Source organism: Tursiops truncatus, chromosome 10, assembly GCF_011762595.2.
Source record: "Tursiops truncatus isolate mTurTru1 chromosome 10, mTurTru1.mat.Y, whole genome shotgun sequence".
Taxonomy (NCBI): domain Eukaryota; kingdom Metazoa; phylum Chordata; class Mammalia; order Artiodactyla; family Delphinidae; genus Tursiops; species Tursiops truncatus.
In genome coordinates, this window is record NC_047043.1 from 99,055,064 (window position 1) to 99,078,156 (window position 23,093).

Below are 23,093 nucleotides of genomic sequence, written 5' to 3' on the forward strand. Positions count from 1 at the left end.
CCCCGGCCTCTTCTCTTGTCCCCGTGCACATCTTTGCCCGAGCACGGCTAGTGTCCTTGCAGTTTTCTCCCTCTCCCTTGGCCCAGCTCTCTCCCTGGCTGCCTCCTGCCCGTCATTCAGGTCTCAGCTCAAACGCCACCTTCTTGGAGAGGCCAGGGCACCCCACCCATATCCCCTCAACGCTGCTAGTGACTCTCCACCGGGCGACCCAGGTTATTTTCTTCCTGGCACTCGCCACTATCTGAAATGACTCTATATTTATGTTCCTCAATTGCTTTATGCCTGTCTCCATCTCCAAACACAAATTCTCTGACGGCAGCAAGTCTTTCGCTTCTGTAGGGACTCAATAAATATTAGTCTAATGAATGAGCATGTCCTCACTTTACAGATGACAAACGGAGTCTCTGAAAAGTCACAGGACTTAAATGAAAGGTCACCTGCTGCTGAGTGGCAGAACTGGAGATCAAACCGGGCAGACCACAAGGCTGGGCTCCCAACCACCAGGTTGTCCCACCTCCTTTGCCTCCTTTGCCGTGATGGTGGAGACGGGGTCAGATTGTGCATCCCTGGCGTCCCAGCTCCCGGTTCAGAGCCTGGCCCAAAACACGGGCTGGCAGATGTGTGGGGAGCAGACGAGTGACAAGCCACTGATGAGAAACCCTCCTTGCCTCTTAGAAGGGGCAGCGGAGGTGGCTGTGCTCCACCTGCATTTCCTGGGGACTCGGGAGTCTCCCTAGCCACAACACCATCCTGTGATCAGAATGCACTGCGGTTCCAGGGTGGGGTGGCAGGTGCTGTCTGCTGGGTGATCAATGTGAATAATAAACTTGTAGACTTAATAAGCTCGAGTTAACTTCTCTCCCTTCAGTGACGAATGGGCTTCCCGGAGCCCATAACTCATGCTGTCGGCAAGCCTCCCATCCAGCCCCAGCCTGCTGTGAAACATTGCCCAGGGAAGGGGAGGGACCTGGGTGCAGCCGGGGACTTATTTATGGCACGGAACACAGGGCTTTCAGGGAGCAGCAGGGTCTTTCTGGGTGGTTTCTGGCTCCAGAAAGGAGATGGCTGGGGGTGAGGGAGGTGGGCGATCAATCTGCCACCAGTGGCTGGGGGACCATGGGTGACTTCTTTCCCCTCCCGGGCCTCCTGTTCCTCGTCCGTCAAGGAAGATAATAATAACCTGGGCTGTTCCAAGAATCAGAGATGTGATGGATATAAAAAGTGCTGGACAGGGCTTCCCTGGTGGCGCAGTGGTTGGGAATCTGCCTGCTAATACAGGGGACACGGCTTCGAGATCTGGTCTGGGAAGATCCCACATGCCGCGGAGCAACTAGGCCCGTGAGCCGCAATTACTGAGCCTACGCGTCTGGAGCCTGTGCACTGCAACAAGAGAGGCCACGACAAAGAGAGGCCCGCACACCGCGATGAAGAGTGGCCCCCGCTTGCCGCAACTAGAGAAAGCCCTCACACAGAAACGAAGACCCAACACAGCCAAAAATAAATAAATAAATAAATAAATAAATAAATAAATAAATAAATAATAAATAAAGTGCTGGACAGTGGGGGTGGGTTTGATCACTTCTGTTTGCAAATGTGTGAAAACTTGGGGGAGAAGATCAGGTAGCTGTGAATGGAGATTGCAAAGATCCTTGACCTACACTCCCCAAAGGGCGGTCCTCGGACCAGCAGCCCCGAATCTCCTGGGGGCTTGCTAGAAATGCAGACTCTTGGATCCTGCCCCAGACCTGTTGGACCTGAATCTGCGTGTTAACGAGATCCCTTGTGATTCCTGTTCATGTTTCAGGCTGGGAATCACTGGCCTAGACCAAGCATGGACCATCAGTGACTTTGGTGCTTCCATTGACCAGTCCCCTGACAAGAGCAGACATTGCTAATCAATCACAGCACCCTTGCCAGTGGAGCCTAGAAACGGCCTCAGAATCCCTTTCTGCATAGCAGCCTCTGCCACTGCTCAGAGCTGGCATGCAAGGTGGAAACTAGTTGTTGTCCTGGTCTCCCAAATCTTTAACCAGGATCAGGAAACCCAGCCCAGTCCCTTCGACACAGTTTCTGGAACCAGCACTATTCACAGAATAGGGAAGGTAGCATGAGGCACGGAAGAGGCAGATATGGGAAACTGAGGCAGGGAGAACCCACAAGGCTCAGTGAGCAGCGGGATGCCTGCTCATGTGAGGTGAGGCGTGAACACCGGAATACTCCTTGGAGGGTCTGCCAGACTCCCAGCTCGGCAGAGAGACGATGACCTCCTCTTATGGGCAGACCTTCATAAGAACCTCTCAAAATGGCTTTTAAGAAAAAGTATTTACTACTTAAATTATTGGAGCTATAAAAACTGACTGTGAAAGTCAAACAATACAGAAGTGACATAAAAATATAACAATCTTGCCCTTAACGATCCTCTTGCCCTGGGGTAAACAATGTTAGCAGTTTGGTGAATAGTTCTTTCCATTTTACTCTTTGCTCTTTCAAAACATGTTTACAAAAATAGATCACACCATGTACCTGACTTTGCAACTTGTTTTTTGTCCAGTAATATACACAAACACGGTTCCAGGTCCATACATATGGCTGCCAAATATTTTATAGAATGAATGTCCCAGGATTCATTCAAGCATTGCCCTATTGATCAACACTTAGTACGTGCCTTTTTTCGAACAAATACCCTTGTACCTATCACCTATGTGTCTGTATGGTTTTGCTGGATCAAAGGGCACACACATTTTAAAGTTTAATAGAAACTGCAGATTACTGTCCCAAAAGACTGTGGCAACTCATACTCCCACCAGCAGTGTCAAAACTGCTTGACTGCCCCCCTCCTTGCTGGCACTGGATGTTATCAATATTTAATATTGTTTTCCAGTCTGATGGGAGAGAAATGGCATCTCACTGTTCTTTTTGTTTGTGTCTCCACCACTGCCTGAGCCCGGAGCGGCTCTGCATTCATTTATTTATTGGCCATTTGCATTTCTGGAGCGAATTGCCTGATCAGAGTCTTTGCCTGTATTCCTTCCTCTATTTTTGTTGTGTATTTTTAGGCACTCTTTGTATGTTACTATTAACTCTTTGCCTCATAAGTGGTCCACCTCTGTGCCAAAAAGAATTCCACAAGAGGAAGCAAGAGGAATAAATGCAAATCCTTCATCTTGGGTGGGCACACGCACAGCACCTTGGACAGAGGAGGCACGGCTTCTTGGCCGCTCACGGCGTCAGAAGTCGGGGGGCTCAGGGGGAGGTAACGGGGGACAGCTTCTAAAACAGCTAAATTGGGACAGAGGTGCATTCATAGAGGGAAGGGATTTAAAGTGCTGTTCCCACTTCTGGGGAAGGCATTCAGCTCTGACCCGCTGCAGAGGGGGGAGGAGGGGGCTGGAGCTCCCTTCCCATGAGTAGCTGGCCCTGCTCAGCCTGGAGCAGAGCAAGGCTATCCCAGGACTCAAGGAGCAGATGGGCTATGGGCCCAGGGGCAGGGTGGGGGCTGGTCCCAGCTGAGAGTGAAGAGGAATTTTCTCTTTAACCCCCTATTTTTTCAAATTGTATCTCAAGCACTTCCTGCTCCTTTCCCTGCTTTATCTTCTCATGGTGCTTATGATTTCTAACATGCTATAAACATTATTAATTTTGTATATTGTCTATGTCTCCTCACTAGAATGTCAGCTCCATGAGCACACACATTTTTGTCTATTTTGTTCACCACTGTGTCTCCTCCAGAAGCATTGCTATTGTTTCTCCCAGGCTGAGCCATGCAGAAGTGGGTTAGGCTGATATTAGGTAGTGAGCGCCCCATCGGAAGAGGTGAGCAAGTGGAATCTGCCTGGCCACCTATCAGGCTTTCTGTGTAGGGGATCCCAGTATTCATCTGTGATCCTCTCATCAAGGTGAGAGCCAAAAGGGCCTCTAGATCAATGGGAGACCCCCTGGGTCTCCCAGGGCTTCGAGGGGCCTGCATGTCAGCCAGCTGGGACACCAGAGCTCTCCAACTGGGTCAGCTTCTGTTTATGTCCTCGTCCTGGCCCATCCTGAGCCTGGCCCCACCCCCGGTCAACCCCTGTCCAACCTCAACTCTCCCCCCCCAGCATGAGGCCCTCATGTTTTGGAAAATCGACCGGCATCACACCAGACTGAAAATATCTCAAAATATCGCTTGTGACTTCCTCCTGTTCCTGAGGCCCCCCGCCTGGGCGGGCAGCAACCTTTCCCTCGCTGTTGATTTTCAAGAAAGGCTCTTCCATCGCTGGGACACAGGGAATTTCCAGTATTTTTCTTCCTCTGCTCTTTTTTTTTTTTTTTGGCCTTCAGACTCTTACATTGTGTTGTCCTGACGCAGCTCAGGCAGTGTTTGGCCCCAGAGGCCTGGGCTGGGTCAGCGAGGCTGGACCAGCAGCCCCGGCTCCTTGGGCGCAGGAACAATGCCTCCATAATTCACTGAAAACTCCCCTCGGATGACTTTTTCCTGTTGCTGATTGTCTCCGTGGTCCAGGCCCGCACAAACTGCTTTTTCCTGCAGCTAAATTTAAAAGAGCCAGACCTTGGAAACAGTGCCCCGGGCTGGCCTCGCTGTAGGGGCAGAGTGGGGGGAGGCTAAGTAGACGCAGAGCCCACCAGCCTGAAATATACACATCGACAAGTGGCCGCAGCCCTGTCCTCATTTTATTCTGCAAACCACCTTAGAGCTTCTCCAGCTACAGTCACAGACCTTGGAGTTCAGAAAAGCCTCCTGGTTCTGTAGAGGTCAGAGAGGCCCCAGGTGCTATCCCAGAGCAGGGCAGCAGGCAGGTCTGGGGGTCCACAGGGCAGCGTCAGACCTCGCCAGGCGTTGGATTCACAGGGTGAGGAAGAGGAGCTTTGTCTCAGGCAGAGTGGAGCAGGGAGGGCACAGGCGGCCAGGAGGAGTGAGCCCCTTACCACTGGGGGTTGCAAGCAGAAGGGGCATGGCACCCCCGTAGCCACGGGGTTGGGAAAGGCACAGTTCTGAGGCCCCCACCTCCGTTCATCTCCCCCGCCCTTCCCACGTGGTTCTTTCTTGAGGCCTGGGGGCCCAGCCCGGCACCACTATCAGTGTCACCCTGGATCAGCTGCCCGTCTGCCAGGGGACCTCACCAGCCCTGTCACCTCTCAGTGTCGGTCCCCATATCCCAGGGCTGCTGAGCGGCAGAGGGCAGACAGATGGCCCGCAGAGGGGGGCCTCGACGCGGGAAGCCCTGGCAGACGGGCAACTACGCAGCGCTGCTCCGGACCCCTAAGCACCAGGGTGGAAGGAGTGAGGTCAGTGTGAGTGTGGGCAGGTCGCGCCATGTGGAGACGCCCCCCAGTGGACTGGGGACCACAGGACACGGACCTGAGGCTCTCAGAAGGTCCAGAGCCCAGCGAAGTTGGCGGTGGGGGGAGCAAAGGTTGGATCCCACCTGTTCCTACTTCCTAGAGGAAACGGCCAGGTGATGAGAAGGAAGAAGGGAGCAAATATCACAGACAGAGGCAGACACAGCACGTGCCCCAAACAAAATGACAAACCTCACAGCAACCCTACAAACACACTAATTAAGAGACGTTTCCCAATTGCTGGGTATTTACACATCACCTCAATGATGTTTGCCACGTTTATTTATTGAATGTCCATTACTAGACCCATTCACATTTTCAACTTAGATGTATTTAAAAGAAACTTCGATCACTGTTTAATTTGCCATATGTACAAGGTCACAGTAGACTGGAGAGACAGAACGTAAAGCGACATTGCTAAATTCTAGCCAAACACTGTTGCCTGCAAAGGCCCTGAGCTTCAGACCCCGTCCCTTGGTTAAGAAGGGAGATTAGCAAGTGTCAGAGAGGTTTTAAAGATGGCGTAGCACCCACCCAAGACTCTCCTTGATGTAACGGGAGGGCAGGAAGAGGATGGAAGGAGTACCTTTCTCACCCTGTGCCCTGTCTGCTTCCACCTAAAATGAATTGCTTACAACTGGTGACACAGCTGACAAGTGTCCTTGAAAGTACTAGCGAGGTGAGAATCCCAGCCATCCTCGGGGAGTCCCCTCCTGACCTCCCTCCCCACACAACCCCCAGGCCAGCTTGCAGAAGGGTCCCGGGTCTCAGGCTGGGAAACCCCAGGATCTGATCATACCCCAACTGTCAAGGTATGTGATCCCTTCTGGAACCTCCTTTACAGCTTGCACCTCCAGTGTCTCACGTCTCCGAAAGCTCCTCCCTGAGTAGAGAGGTCTCCTTCCTCCTTCTTTCACCTGCACAGGTGACATGCCACACGGGAACCTGGGGGAGGTGGCATCAGTCCTCTCCACCTGGGTGACTACAGGGCGTCTCTAATGAACACAAACCTAACCAGTTCCTAATCCCCACCCCCAGGCAGGCTCCTCTTGCAGCCTCCCCAACTGCAATAGCATCTCCATCCTTCCGGAACACTGGAGTCATGCCCACTGTCCCTCTTCTCTCCTCAGCCCAAATCCAATCTGTTAGGAAATCCTGTTGGCTTCCAGATCTTCAAAACACATCCACACTCTCCCTGCACCCACCTTGCCCCCAGACTGTTCTTCCCAGCTTTGGAGGAGGAGAGACCCAGGTTAGTATTTGTGGGGAAAATTGTTGTTTTTTATTTTTTCTGACATTCTCCTCTCCTTCCCTGTTTTTTTCTTTTCCCCTCTGTCTCTCTTTTCCCATTTCCAGTGTTTTAATCTCTGTCCTAAGCACAAGCTTTATAGTCAAAAGGCTTGAGTTCAAATCCTGGCTCTGCCATTTACTGTGCATTTTGGGGCAAGTTACTTGACTTTTTGGTGTCTCAATTTCCACTTCTAAAAAATGAAGAGAATAGAAAAGCAAAGTCAGAGATACTACCCAAGGTCAATACTTATTCTAAAGCTACAGTAATCAAGACAGGATGGTACTGGCAAAAGAACAGACAGATCGGTGGAACAGAAAAGAGAGCCCAGGAACAGACCCACAAAGATATAATAAACTGATCTTTGACAAAAGAGCAAAGGCAGCACAATGGGGAAAAGACCGTCTTTTCAACAAATGGTGCTGGGACAACTGGGCATCTATGTGCAAAAAAAAAAAAAAATCTATACACAGATCTTACACCCTTCTATAAAAATTGACTCAAAATGGATCACTGACCTAATGTAAACTGCAAACTATACAACTCCTAGAAGATAACACAGGAGAAAATCTAGATGACCTTGGGTATGGTGATACCTTTCTAGATACAACACTAAAGGCACTATTCATGAAAGAAATAACTGATAGGCTAGACTTCATTAAAATTAAAAACTTCTGCTCTGCAAAAGACAATGTCAAGAGAAATGAAAAGACAAGTCACACTGGAGAAAATATTTGCAAAAGACACATAAAGGACTGTTATCCAAAATACACAAATAACTCTTAAAATGTAACAACAAAATGAACAACCTGATTAAAAAATAGGCAAAAGACCTGAACAGACACCTCACCAAAAAAGATATACAGATGGCAAATAAGCATATGAAAAGACGCTCAAAATTATATGCAAATTATATGAAATTATGAAAGCGTAAACTAAAACAACAGGGACTTCCCTGGTGGCGCAGTAGTTAAGAATCCTCCTGCCAATGCAGGGGACACGGGTTTGAGTTCTGGTCCAGGAAGATCCCACATGCCGCGGGGCAACTAAGCCTGTGTGCCACAACTACTGAGCCTGCGCTCTAGAGCCCATGAGCCAGAACTACTGAGCCCGTGTGGCACAACTACTGAAGCCCAAGAGCCTAAAGCCTGTGCTCTGCAACAAGAGAAGCCACCACAATGAGAAGCCCGCACACCGCAACGAAGAGTAGCCCCCACTCGCAGCAACTAGAGAAAGCCTGCACGCAGCAACGAAGACCCAACACAGCCCAAAATAAATAAATAAATAAATAATAGATTATGATTATATGAAGGAAATTATTAAAAAACAGCAACAATAATGAGATAACACTTCACGCCTGTTAGAATGGCCAAAATGCAGAACACTGACAAGACCAAATGCTCCACTGAATATGGAGCAACAGGAACGCTCATTCATTGCTGGTAGGAATGCAAAACGGTACAGCCAGTGTGTAAGATAGTTTGGTGGTTTCTTACAAAACTAAACATACTTTTACCATATGAATTAGCAATCACACTCCTTGGTATTTTCACAAATGAGTTGAAAACTTATATTTTCAAAACATAAATGAAAACCTTCACATGGATATTTATAGCAGCTTTATTCATAACTGCCAAAACTTGGAAGCAACTAAGTCCTTCTTGGGTGAATGAATAAACTGTGGTCCATCCAGACAATGGAATATTATTCAGTGCTAAAAAGAAATGAGCTACAGGACTTACCTGGTGGTCCAATGGCTACGACTCCACACCCCCAACTCAGAGGGCTAAGGTTTGATCCCTGGTTAGGGAACACATGCCGCAACTAAAGATCCCGCATACTGCAACTAAAAAGAAAAAAAAGAAAAATCTTGCATGACACAACTAAAGATCCTGCACGCCACAAGTAAAAGATCCTGCATGTCACAGCAAAGCTCCCACACACAGCAACAAAGATCCCACATGCCACAACTAAGACCTGACGCAGCCAAATAAATATTTTTTAAAAATAAATTTAAAAAATAAAAAGCATTAGTACATTATAGCATTAATACCATAGTTAAACTCTGAACAGCAGGGTCACTGACATAACAAAGAGTAAAAAGAAAAGAAATGAGCTACCAAGCCATGGAGGAACCTTAAATGCATATTATTAAGTGAAAGAAGCCAATCTGAAAATGTTACAAACTGTATGATTCCAACTATATGACATTTTGGAAAAGGAAAACCCCCGGACAGCAGGGCTTGAGGGGAGGGAGGGATGAACAGGTGGAGCACAGAGGATTTTTAGGGCAATGAAACTACACTGTGTGACACTATAATGGTGGATACACATCATTACATCTTTGTCCAAACCGACAGAATGTGCATCATTGAGAGTGAACCCTAATGTAAACTACTGGCTTTGGGTGATAAAGATGCGTAAGTGTAGGTTCACCAATTGTAACAAATACACCACTCTGGGGGCCGATGTTGATGGTGAAGAAGGCTGTGCTTGTGTGTGTGGTGGGGACCGGGTGGGAATAGGGAGTAAATGGGAACTCTCTGTACTTTGGGCTCAGTTTTGCTGTCAACCTAAAACTGCTCTAAAAGACAGAGTCTATTTTTTTAAAAATTGGAGAGAATGAGAGCCCCTTCCTCCTGGGCCTAATGTCAGGTCTTAACGGGGGCATATGAGGACGGCTCCCAGTGCAGAGTCTGCAAGAAGTTCATTAATTTGGAGACCAAAGGAAACACAGGGTGAGGGCTTCTGATTGGGCAAAGTCATCCTCAACATATGGCGGGAGGTGTAGGCTGTGGAGGGCTGTGCACACACGGACCTGCCTCTGGGGACTCTGGCTTTTCCTTTTCCCCTCAGGATCCTCTTTTCTGATTTACTAAGAGCAGCCCCCCTGCACCCCGAATTCTTGCTGTAGACAGGTCCTGTCCCAGTCTTCAAATCCAGTGGCTTTCAGCTTTTTGTGACCCATCTCCCAGGGAAGAAAGACATTTTACATGAGGATTAAAAGAGCCAACAGCCATGGCGGCTCCACATTCCCTGAGCTCTCCCGAACCCCTCCTTCGTCTCTCACAATGACCGAGGTGTGGGTGCTACTCTTCTCAACGAACAGATAAGGAAACAGAGGCCTGGAAGGTGGCACAATGCATCCGAGGTCACGGGCCCGGGCAAGTGGGCTCTGGCCCAAGGCCCACCTTGAGTGCAGTTTTTGGCCACTGCACTCAAGGTGACTGAAATAAAGCTTGTGGCTTTATTATCTGCAATGCACCCTATTTTCTATTCCAGTTCTCTTTTTAAAAATGCAGAACACAACTCATTAAATGGCTTTCACAGCTCACTAGTGGGTGTTCACCTGCAGGTCCTTGGCAGCATGTGTTGGTTCTCTGAGACCCCAAGTGCCTGGGGTGCACCCACTGGGTCCTCCCCAACCTGTCAGCACCCCTCCCAGTTCCCGCCTCCCCACTTCGCTTTCCTCCAACCCCACAGGGCCAGGAACAGAACGACCCAACTTCTCTCCCACATGTGAGCTGACAGCTCGGGGGCAGCTCACCGTCCCTGTAGTCCCAGAACTGGGGAAGCCAGGGAGGGCGCCTATCCCCATCTCCCTGGTGGGGAATGTCATTGTGATGCAGCTGGCGAAGGAGCTTCTGCCTAGAGGGGCTTTCATTTCCGCAGTCTCGAGCTGTGGGGCGGGAGGAGATGGCTCAGAGATAGGGAGCTGCTGCTGGGCTGGTGCTTTATTCGTGCTCCCCAGCAGCCAGCCAAGCTCCTTAACCCTTGATGGAGCTGGAGACTGGGAGACAGCCAGCAGTGGGCCTTGCACTGGAGCTTGGCATGGGGTGGGGGCTCTTCAATCACCTAGTTATTAATAAATAGTTATTCTCATTCACGTTTGCTGAGCATGAGCTGAGTCTTTCCTCTGCATTATCATACAGAATCCATCCACAGACCTGGAAGATTGTTACTGTAATTATCCCCACTTTACAGAGGGGGAAGTGGAGGCCCAGGGACCAAAGTTGCTTGCCCACTGTCCAAAGGCTTGGACGGGAGGAGCACAGGGTTTTGTTTTTTGAAGGGGGAGACACTTTCAGGTTCTGGGGGAAGGATGTCAGGGGCCTCAGCAACTGGGAGCCTTGGATTTATCCTGCATCTTCCAGAGAACTCCTGGGCTCTCAGCAGAGACGCCCCATCCTCTCTCATGTAAACCCCCTGCTCTGTCTTTCTCCTGCCTCAGTTTATTCCTGGCATTAATGCCGCTGTGCTGTGCATCTCATGCTGGTTCTCATCCACTCGAGCTGTGTGTTTATGACCCCCACGTCGCTGTGCGTGCAACCTGGCCCACTGCTTCTCACTGTGAGAAGTTGACTTTATGTGTTGTTCCTGTGTCCAGCATCTTGGTGAATCCATATTAGTTGTTATTTGTCTATTGATTCTTGGTTGGTTGTTCCATGCAGATGACTGAATCACCTGCAAATAATGGATGTTTTTATAATTTCCTTTCACATTCTTGTATCTCTTTGCTATGGACATTTGTGTTTCTCCCCAAAGTTTATACCCTGGAGCCCTAACCCACAATGCAATGGTATTTGGAGGTGGGCCTTTTAGAGGTAAGCAGGTTTAGATGGGGTCATGAGGGTGGAGTCCCCTAAGGAGATTGGGGCCCCTGTGAGAGGAAGAGACCAGCGATCTCTCTCTGTGCGCACACACCAAGTAAGGCCAAGCCCAGGAAGAGGGCCCTCACTAAGAACCCAACCATGTTGGCACCCTGACCTTGGACTTCCAGGCTCCAGAGGATGAGAAATAAATGTCTGTTGTTTAAGCCATACTCTCTGCGGTATTTTGTAAGAGCAGCCTGAACTGACTATGACACTCTTATTTCTCTTTCTTTCCACATAGCGTTCAGGATTTCTAATACAGTGCTGTTGACTGTAGTATCCTTATCTTGTTCCTAACTTTATGGAGAATGCATTACAGTGTCTCCACTAAGAAAAATGTTTGCTGCAGGATTAAAAATAATTTTTTGAGGTAAAATACACATAAAAGTTGCCATCCTAGGCATTTTTAAGTGTACAGCTCAGTGGTATTGAATACTTTCACATTGTTGTGCAGCCATTTTCACCATCCATGCTCATAACTCTCTTCACCTTGTAAAACTGAAACTGTCCCCGTTAAACACTAACTCTCCATTGCCCTCCCCACAGCCCCTGGCAACCACCACTCTACTTTCTGTCTCTACCATTTTGATTTCTCTGAGTACCTCATATAAGCGGAATCATGCAATATTTGTGTTTTTGTGACTGGTTCATTTCACTCAGCTTAATGTCCTCAAGGTTCATCCATGCTGTAGCATATTGCAGAATTTCCTTCCTTTTTAAGGCTGAATGATATTCCATCATGTGTACAGACCACAACTTTGATTATCCATCACCTGTCAATGGGCCCTGGGGTTGCTGCCACATTTCAGCTATTGTGAATAATGCTACTATGAACATGGGTGTACAGGTGTTTTTTGGAGACCCTGCTTTCAATTCTGTTGGGTATGTACCTAGAAGTGGAATTGCTGGAATATATAATTCTATTTTTAATTTTTTGAGGCACCACTATACTATCCCATAGCAGCTGTACCCTTTGACATTCTCAACAAGAGTAAACAAGGATTTCAATGCTTCCACATCCTCACCAACACTTGCTGTTTTCTGGCTTTTTGATAGGAACTCTCCTACTGGGTGTGAGGTGGTATCTTGTTGTAGTTTTGATTTGCATTTCCCTAGTGATTAGTAAGTTGAGCATCTTTTCATGTGCTTATTGGACATTTGTATGCCTTCTTTGGAAAAATGACTATTCAGGTCCTTGGTTCAATTTTGAATGAGGTTCTCTTAGATATTCTCTATATATTCTGGATATTAATCCCTTATCGGATAGATGATTTTCAAATATTTTCTCCCATTCTGTGTACTGACTTTTTACTCTGTGAATACTGTCTTTTGATGCACAAAGTTTTAAAAATTTTCATGAAGTCCGATTTGTCTATTTTTGCTTTTGTTACGTGTGCCTTTGGTGCCGTATCTATGAAATCAGTGCCAAGTCCAATATCATGATGCTTTTGTCCTGTGTTTTCTTCTAAGAGTTTTATTTTTTTAGGCCTTACATTTAGGTCCTTGATCCATTTTGAGTTAATTTTTTAGTATGGTGTTATGGAATGGTCCAACTTCATTCTTTTGCATGTGGATACCCAGTTTTCCCAGCACCATTTGCTGAAAAGACTGTTCTTTCCCCATTGAATGGTCTTCGCACCCTCATTAAAAATCATTTGACCATATATGTGAGGGTTTACTTCTGGGATTTCTACTCTATTCCATTGGTCTATATGTCTATCATTATGCCAGTACCACACTGTTCTGATGACTGTAGTTTTATAGTAAGTTTTGAATTCATGAAGTGTGAGTCCTCCAGTTTTGTTCTTTTTCAAGATTGTTTTGGATATTCAGGGGTCCTTTGAGATTCCATATGAATTTTAGGATGGGTTGTTCTATTTCTGGAAAAATGTCATTGGGGTAATAGGAATTGCACTAAATCTTACATTACTTTGGGTAGCACTGACATATTAAGTCTTCCAATCCATGAACATGGAATGTGTTTTCATGTATTTATGTCTTTAGTTTCTTTCAGCAAGGCTTTATAGTTTTCATTGTATAGGTCTTTCACCTCTTTGGTTAAGTTAATTCCTAAGTGCTGCATGTTATTCTTTTTAATGCTATTGTAAATGGAATTGATTTTATAATTTCCTTTTCAGATTGTTCATTGTTAGTGTATAGAAATGCAACACTTTTGCATTTTGACTGTATCCCATTCCTTTGATAAATTCATTAATTAGTTCTGAAAGGTTTTTTTTTCTGGTAGAAGCTTTAGGATTTTCTACATACAAGATCATATCATTTGTGAACAGAGATCATTTTATCTCTTCTTTTCCAATTTAGATGCTCTTTATTTATTTTTCTTGCCAAATTGCTCTGGTTAGAACTTCTAGTACTATGTTGAATACAAGTGGTGAGAGCAGACATCCTTGCCTTGTTCCTGACCTTAGAGGAAAAGCTATCAATCTTTCACTATTGAATATGTTTTCTGTACATATGACTTTCATTATGTGGAGGTAGTCTCCTTCTATTCTTAGTTTGCTGAGTGTTTTTTTTTGTTTTTTTTTTTTTTGCGGTACGCGGGCCTCTCACTGTTGTGGCCTCTCCTGTTGCGGAGCACAGGCTCCGGATGCGCAGGCTCAGCGGCCATGGCTCACGGGCCCAGCCGCTCCGCGGCATGTGGGATCTTCCCGGACTGGGGCACAAACCCATGTCCCCTGCATCAGCAGGCGGACTCTCAACCACTGCGCCACCAGGGAAGCCCTTGCTGAGTGTTTTTATCATGAAAGGGTGTTGAATTTTGACAAATGTTTTCTCTGCATCAATTGAGATGATCATGTGGGTTTCCCTCTCCTTCATTCTGTTAATGTGGTGTATTACATTGATTGAGTTTTATATGTCAAACCATCCTTGCATTCCAGGAATAAATCCCATTTGGTGTCATGGTGTATAATCCTTTTGCTATGCTGCTAAACTTTTTGTTGCTAGTGTTTTGTTGAGGATTTGCATTGATGTTCATAAGGATTTTTTTTCTTGTCATTTCTTTGTCTGGCTTTGGTATTAGGGTAATGCTGGCCTTATAGAATGAGTCAGAAAGTGTTCCCTTTTCAGATTTTGGGGAAAGTTTGAGAACTATTGATTCTTTAAATGTGTGACAGAATTCACCACTGAAGCCATCAGGTCCAGGGCAATTGTGGTCCAGGTGGGGAGACAGATTCATGGTTCTTCCTACTCGGCCTCCTTCCATTTGTGTCTCCTATTAATTCTTACCTTATCAGTATACTTACCTACTCTACCTCCTAAACAGCTAAATATTTTGTCACATGAGCATGTCCCTTTAGTTCATCTACTCTTACCCTTAAGTACTTTACCTTCAAGTCTTTAAAAAATATCACTTCATTCTTCTTGCATCTCGTGTTGCTGTGAAAAATCTGATGTCAGTCTGATCCTTACTCCTTTGTAGGTGGTCTTCCTTCTCTACCTGGTTTCTTTTAGAATTTTATTTTCTCAAATTTCACTCTGATATGTTTCTGTCTGGGATTTTCCTCATCTCTTCCATTTGGTACTCTTATTCCTTTCATTCTAAAGTCTTTCATTTTTCTTAAAGATGGTATATTAATCTTCATTATTTCTTCAAACAGTCCCTACTCTCAACTTTTATTTTCTGTTATTTTCTCTTATTTTTTAACATCTTTATTGGAGTATAATTGCTTTACAATGGTGTGCTAGTTTCTGCTTTCTAACAAAGTGAATCAGTTATTCATATACATATGTTCCCATATCTCTTCCCTCTTGCATCTCCCTCCCTCCCACCCTCCCTATCCCACCCCTCTAGGTGGTCACAAAGCACTGAGCTGATCTCCCTGTGCTATGTAGCTGCTTCCCACTAGCTCTCTATTTTATGTTTGGTAGTGTATATATGTCCATGCCACTCTCTCATTTTGTCACAGCTTACCCTTCCCGCTCCCTGTATCCTCAAGTCCATTCTCTAGTAGGTCTGCATCTTTATTCCCATCTTGCCCCTAGGTTCTTCATGACTTTTTTTTTTTTTTTTTTAGATACCATATATATGTGTTAGCATATGGTATTTGTTTTTCTCTTTCTGACTCACTTCACTCTGTATGACGGTCTCTAGGTCCATCCACCTCACTCAGTTTTGTTCCTTTTTATGGCTGAGTAATATTCCATTGTATATATGTGCCACATCTTCTTTATCCATTCATCTGTTGATGGACACTTAGGTTGCTTCCATGTCCTGGCTATTGTAAATAGAGCTGCAATGAACATTTCATTGTGGTACGTGACTCTTTTTGAATTATGGTTTTCTCATGTTACTTTCTCTTATAATCTGGGTTTTGGCACTTTTATCCTCCACATCTTTTCGAAGGGTTTTATATATATATATATATATCATCAGCCTTTCCTGATGCTTTCTTGGAGAGTTCCTCAGTTTGATCTTCCAACCTGTTAATTGGTTCTTCACCATTTATCTTATACATGTTCTTTATTTTAACTATCATACTTTTTTTTTTTTTTTTTTTTTTTGCGGTACGCGAGCCTCTCACTGTTGTGGCTTCTCCCGTTGCGGAGCACAGGCTCCGGACGCGCAGGCTCAGCGGCCATGGCTCACGGGCCCAGCCGCTCCACGGCATGTGGGATCTTCCTGGACCGGGGCATGAATCCATGTCCCCTGCACTGGCAGGCAGACTCTCAACCACTGCGCCACCAGGGAAGCCCAAACTATCATACTTTTTAAACTTAGAATTTACACTTTTTTTGTGTGATTTCTTTTACTTATTTCATATTGCTAATACATTTCCCTATGTACTTAGGTATACTGACTGTGCTTACTTTTTTCTGGTCTTACCAACAGTCCTGCTTCAAATGGTATTTCTTGTCCAGTTTCTCATCTTCTTTTGCAGTAAATGATTCTTTTTATGTATTTAGTTATCTTGGCCTTTGAGCTCAAATTTCCTCGATCATGTCAGCTACTCTGATTATGTGTTTTGGGAAGTATAAAAGGACAGGTCCCATTACGTCAGAGTTGTAGAGGGATGAGCCACACATGCCACAGAACTTCAATACTCAGATTTGCTGTTGCCCCACCAGGCAAATCCTCTGGATAAGTTATGACCTTAAAAACCCCTGGGGGAAGCAGCACCATCTAAGGGGGCTTTTCCTTGCCTTGTAACCAGAAGCCCCTGAAGTCTAGAGGGGAACGGGAGAAGGCATGAATGACCAAAGGTACCTGGTCAGTCAGCATCTGACACCTGGCCAGTTAGCACCAGCTTTCATCAACATCCTAACGGACAAGGCCTTTACACTCCTTCAATATCACCACCTGCACCTGTACTAGTGGCCTGGCCTATTGCTGTTGTTGCTACAGTGAAGAAGCAGGTGAAGACTGTCCCAAAGCTATGTTGAGGAGACGCAGGACAGAGCTGAAAGGATTCCACACTATCTTCCATTGCCACCTCCACCTCCTGTCCTCCTCAGGCTGCAGCCACCCACATTACCCACATAAACCACTGCAAAACATGTTTAGCCTTCTGGGGTTTTCTCAAAGGATTTAGGTCTTGGTATCCATGCTTTTCTTTTGCTTCCACAGTTTCTCTGGGGTTGATTTGCAGGGAAGCAGCCAGCAGTCCATGCCAGTTTGCCATGTTGACAAGAACCAGAATTGCTCTCAGTGGATGTTTATATCTTGAGGAGTGGACACCTTGCTGGCTCTACCTCTGCTCCCATTGGTCTTTGGACAAAGAGGCAGATTTCTCACTATGTTTTTGGGTTTCAGCCTAAGAAACACCACCTTATTTCAATGGAAAGGTGCTGAAAACTGTCTGACTTCTCTTTTACGGTCTCAGGCCCTGGGACAGCCCTGCTGAGATGGAGACAGTGATGAGCTTCCTTGAGGCTTTGGGTTCAGGATGAACCATCCCAGGCCCTCCAGCCACTCCTCACAGATTGGGGTCTGCAGCCCACTCCTCAACCTGGCTCCTTCCTCTGGTCATATAAAAAGTGTGACTTATATGTGCCACATCTTCTTTATCCATTCATGGAATATTACTCAGCCATAAAAAGAAATGAAATTGAGTTATTTGTAGTGAGGTGGATGGACCTAGAGTCTGTCATACAGAGTGAAGTAAGTCAGAAAGAGAGAAACAAATACCGTATGTTAACACACATATATATATATGGAATCTAAGGAAAAAAAAAGGTCATGAAGAACGTAGGGGTAAGACGAGAATAAAGACACAGACCTACTAGAGCATGGACTTGAGGATATGGGGAGGGGGAAGGGTAAGCTGTGACAAAGTGAGAGAGTGGCATGGACATATATACACTACCAAACGTAAAATAGATAGCTAGTGGGAAGCAGCCGCATAGCACAGGGAGATCACCTAGGTGGTTTGTGACCACCTAGAGGGGTGGGATAGGGAGGGTGGGAGGGAGGGAGACGCAAGAGGGAAGAGGTATGGGAACATATGTATATGTATATCTGATCCACTTTGTTATAAAGCAGAAACTAACAAACCATTGTAAAGTAATTATACTCCAATAGGGATGTTAAAAAAAAAAAGTGTGACCTTATGAGAAATCTTTTCAATAAAGTGACTCCCAAAGTTCTTGTACCATTTGACAATCCCACGAGCAATGTATTGAGTGGGCCAAAAAGTGCCTTTGTTTTTTTAAGTAAAAATAAAAGACATTTTTCATTTTCACCAAGAACTTTACTGAACAACGTATTCATACTTTTGTTCCACTACCTTCTGCCATTTTTCAGGCAACTTCATAATTTCATCTTCCCAAAACTTTTTATCTTTTTGAGCAAAGAACTGTTCCAAGTGCCTTTTACAGTCTTCCAGGGAATTGAAACTTTTTCCATTAAAAGAATTTTGTAAAGACTGAAATAAATGGAAATCCGAAGGTGCAATGTCTGGTGAATACGGCGGATGAATCAGAACGTCCCAGCCAAGCTTTAACAGTTTTCACCTGGTCATCAAAGAAACATGCAGTCTTGCGTTATCCTGATGGAAGATTATGCATTTTCTGTTGACTAATTCTGGACGCTTTTCATCGAGTGCTGCTTTCAGTTGGTCTAACTGGGAGCAGTACTTGTGGAATTAATCGTTTCATTTTCCGGAAGGAGCTCATAATAGAGGACTCCCTTCCAATCCCACCATATACACAACATCACCTTCTTTGGATGAAGACCAGCCTTTGGTGTGGTTGGTGGTGGTTCGTTTTGCTTGCCCCATGATCTCTACCATTCTACATTGTTGTACAGTATCCACTTTTCATCATCTGTCACAATTTGTTTTAAAAACGGAACGTTTTCATTATGTTTCAGTAGGGAATCGCATGTGGAAATACCATCAAGAAGGTTTTTTTGCTTAACTTATGTGGAACACAAACATCAAAGCGATTCACATAACCAGGCTGGTGCAAATGATTTTCATTGCTTGATTTGGATATTTTGAGTATGTCAGCTATCTCCTGCATGGTATAACGTTAATTGTTCTCAATTATTGTTTCGATTTGATCGCTATCAACTTCAACAGGTCTACCCGACCGTGGAGCAAAGTCCAGCGAGAAATCTCCAGCAGGCAACTTCGCAAACCATTTTTGACACGTTCGATCAGTCACAGCACCTTCTCCATACACTGTACAAATCTTTTCACGTGTTTCAGTTGCGTTTTTACCTTTCTTGAAATAATGAAGCATAATATGCTGAAAATGTTGCTTTTTTCCCCCCATCTTCAATATTAAAATGGCTACACAAAAATTCACCAATTTGTTTTTTGAGGGGCCTGCAGTAAGTCTCTAAATGCCAATAATGACTACAACTTTTCCTCTAACTCTTTCCTTTTCCTTTTTCATTCACTCTTTTCACTGTATGCCGCCCTCCCTCTCTGTCCACTTCCTACCAAAGCTTCATATGGTACTGCCAGATTGGTGCTTAACTAAAAGAAAGATTCTCAGTAGCAAATGAGGCATAAGTTACATTATGTGCATAAAATAAAAAATTCACCAATTTTGATGCCTTTTTGTAAATGCTGTCACATACAATCATGGCTGTCACATACAATCTAACAAAATTGTTTTGAATGAAGTTAAGGACAACTAAGTGCTACTAGAGCCATCTTACAGGAAAAAAAACGAACGAACCTTTTGGCCCACCCAGTATGACAGCTCTGGTTGCTCCATATACTTGTCAGTACCTGGTATTTTCAGTTAAAAATTTTTTTTGGTCATTCTAGGAGGTGTCTAGTAGTATCCATTTGTGGGTTTTATTTGCATTTCCTTAAAGACTAATGATATTAGGCATCTTTTCATGTGCTTTTTTTACCATCTATATATCTTATTTTGTAAAATATCTATTTAAATATTTTGTCCATTAAAAAAAATAGGGTTGTTTGTCTTCTTCTTCTTGAGTTGTAAGAGTTCTTTAGTTATTCTAGAAATTTATATATTTTTCTACAAGTTTATGTGTTTTTTCTTAAAGTTTTTTCCCCCCCAAAGAACAGAAGTTTTTAAATTAGGTGAAGTACAGTCCATTATTTTTTCTTCTATTTTTATTTTCATTATTTCTTATTGTTATAGGAAATCTGTGTCTGCCTCAAAAATCACAAATATTTCCTCTCCTATGTTTTCTTCTAGAAGTGTTTAAGTTAACATCTATGCTCCATTTTGAATTAATTATTGTTAATTAATTATTGTTGCTGCAAAGATCAATTCTATGTTTTCCCCATATGGATATTCAGTTGTTCCAGCACCATTTGTTGAAATGACTACCCCTCCAAATTGAATTACCCTGTCTTTTGTTGAACATCAACTGACTATATGCACATGATTCTGATCCTGGACTCTATTCCGTTCCAGTTATCTATATGTCTGTCTTTCTGCTGATAATAAACTAGTCTTAATTACTGTAAATTTATAGAAAATCTTGAAATCAAGTAAAGTTCTCCAATTTTGCTATTTTTCAAAAAATTTTGGCTATTCTAGGTCTTTTGCATTTCCATATAAATTTTCTAATCAGCTAGTCAATTTCTACTAAAAGAGCCTACTGAAGTTTAGATTGGGACTGCACTGAAGCCATACATCAATCTGAAAATAACTGACATGTAACAATATTGAATCTTCTAAGTGGGAAAATTTCTAGAAAGATACAACCTGCCAAGACAGAATCAAGAAGAAACACACTTCGAACAGACCGATCACTAGTAGTAAAATTGAATTTGTAATTTAAAAAATTCCCAGCAAACAAAAGTCCAGGTCTGGACAGCTTCACAAGTGAATTCTATTAAACACATAAAGAACTAATACCTATCCTTCTCAAACTATTCCAAAAAAAATGGAAGTGGATGGAACACTCCCAAATTCGTTCTATGAGGCCACCATTACCCTGATACCAAACCAGACAAAGATGTTACAAAATAGAGAAAATTACAGGCCAATATCTTTGATCAATATAGATGCAAAAATCCACAACAAAATATTAGCAAACCAAATCCAACAATATGTAAAAAGGATCATACACCATGATCATGTTGGATTTATTCTAAGGATGCAAGGATGGTTCAACATTCACAAATCAAACAATGTGATACACCACATTAACAAAAGTAAGGACAAAAATCACATGATCATCTCAATAGATTCAGAAAAAACATTTTGACAAAATACAATATCCATTCATGATAAAAACTCTCATCAAAGTGGGTATAGAGGGAACATATCTCAATATAATAAAGGCCATTTATGACAACCCACAGCTATCATCATTAGTACATAGAACATTAGTAAACTGAAAGTCAGGTCAGTAGAATATAGACTAAAGTACAAAGGATGGAAAATATAGACTTCAGAAAAAAAGATGCATGGAATGCACTGAAAAGGTATAACATAAACATACTTGGAGTGCCAGATGCAGAAGAGAGGAAAAGGAGGAGGAAAAGAGGGGAAGGAAGAAGGGAGAGAAGGGAAAGAGGATAGAGTGAATATCTCATGAATTAATGGCTGAGAATTTTCCAAAACTAATGAAAGCCACAGATCATGAAGTGCTGCAAACAAAGGAAAACTCAGAATTTCAGGAATTAAAGAAGAGCAACAGAAATGACAAATAACAAGTAACATAATACACTATGTATTTTTTCTTAAGTTCTTTAAAATATGTTTGACGGTTGAAAGTAAATATTATGATGTTGTTGAAGAGTTTAAATATATGTACATGTAATACATATGATAATAGAAAGGAAAGAGGGTAAAGAGACTTATGATTGTAAGGGTTCTACATTTCCCTTGAAATGGTAACTATTAGGCCTAAACATACTGTGAAAGTAAGGCATGTATTGAATAGAATGTATATGCTAAGGCAAACAATAACATAAAAATTAAAAAACAAAGAGCTATAGCCAAAAAGCCAATAGATAAATTAAACTGGAATACTAAAAATATTCAAACAATACAAAAGAAAGCAGGAAAGGGGACAGAGGGAAATAAAAAAGCAAAGGATACAAACAGAAAAATAATAAAATAGCAGACAAACTATATCAACAGTTATATTAAATGTAAATGGTCTAAATATGCCAATTAAAAGACAGTGTCGGGGCTTCCCTGGTGGCGCAGTAGTTAAGAATCTGCCTGCCAATGCAGGGGATGTGGGTTTGTGCCCCGGTCCAGGAAGATCCCACATGCTGCGGAGCAGCTGGGCCCGTGAGCCATGTCCACTGAGCCTGCACGTCCGGAGCCTGTGCTCCACAATGGGAGAGGCTACAACGGTGACAGGCCCATGTACCACACACAGAAAAAAAAAAAGACAGTGTCAGGGACCTCCCTGGCAGTCCAGTGGTTAAGACACTGCATTTCCAATGCAAGGGGAGCGGGTTCGATCCCTGGTCAGGGAACTAAGATTCCACATGCCACACAGCACAGCCAAAAGATTAATAAAAGAAAAAAAAAAAAAGACAGTGTCAGACTAAACAAAAAACCAAGACCTAACTATATGCTGTTTACCAGAAACCCACTTTAAATATAATGATATAGATGATTAAAAATAAAATAATGGGGACTTCCTTGATGGTCCTGTGGTTAAGAGTTTCCCTTCTAATTCAGGGAGTGTGGGTTCAATCCCTGATCGGGGAGCTAAGGTCCCACATGCCTCGTGGCCAAAAAACCAAAAACATAAAAAAAAAAAAGAAGCAATATTGTAACAAATTCAATAAGGAGTTTAAAAATGGTCCACGTCAAAAAAAAAAAAAAGTAAAATAATGGAATAGTTGTATCAAGCAAACACTAATCAAAAGAAAGCTGAATTGGGTATATTATCATTAGACAAATTAGACTTCAGAACATAATTATCAGGTATCAAGAGAGACGTTACATAATGACAAAAGAGTTAAATGTGCTGTACCCAACAACATAGATCTGAGATGTATGAAGCAAAAAATTGATATAGAATTAAGGTAAAATAGACAAATCCATAATTGTATTTGGAGACATCAACATTCCATTCCTACTACTCAACAGAACAAGACAGAAGATCAACAAGGATATATAAGACTTTCACGACAATATCAACCAATTTGACTTCATTGACATTTGTTGAAGACTCCACCCATCCAGACCATGAATACAGACATATATTCTTTTCAAGTGCACAAACAGCATTCACCAAAACAGATTATATTTGGGGTCATAAAGCAAACTTTAATAAATTTAAAACAATGGAAAGCAAACAAACTACATTCTCAGACTATACCAGAAATAAACCAAAAATCGATAACAGAAAAACATCTGGAAAATCCTCAAATATTTGGAAATTAAATACCAGA

General features: G+C 43.5%; 1 protein-coding gene across 1 annotated transcript in view; it reads right to left on the minus strand.

The window, feature by feature from the left end:
* FGD5 (FYVE, RhoGEF and PH domain containing 5) overlaps positions 1 to 8,471 on the minus strand; it is a 137,965-nt gene extending 129,494 nt beyond the window's left edge. The window contains exon 1 of the mRNA XM_073787742.1: positions 8,368 to 8,471. The gene's annotated coding sequence lies outside the window, so the exon portion shown is untranslated. The remainder of the gene's footprint in view (positions 1 to 8,367) is intronic.
* Between the last annotated feature and the right edge of the window lie 14,622 nt (positions 8,472 to 23,093).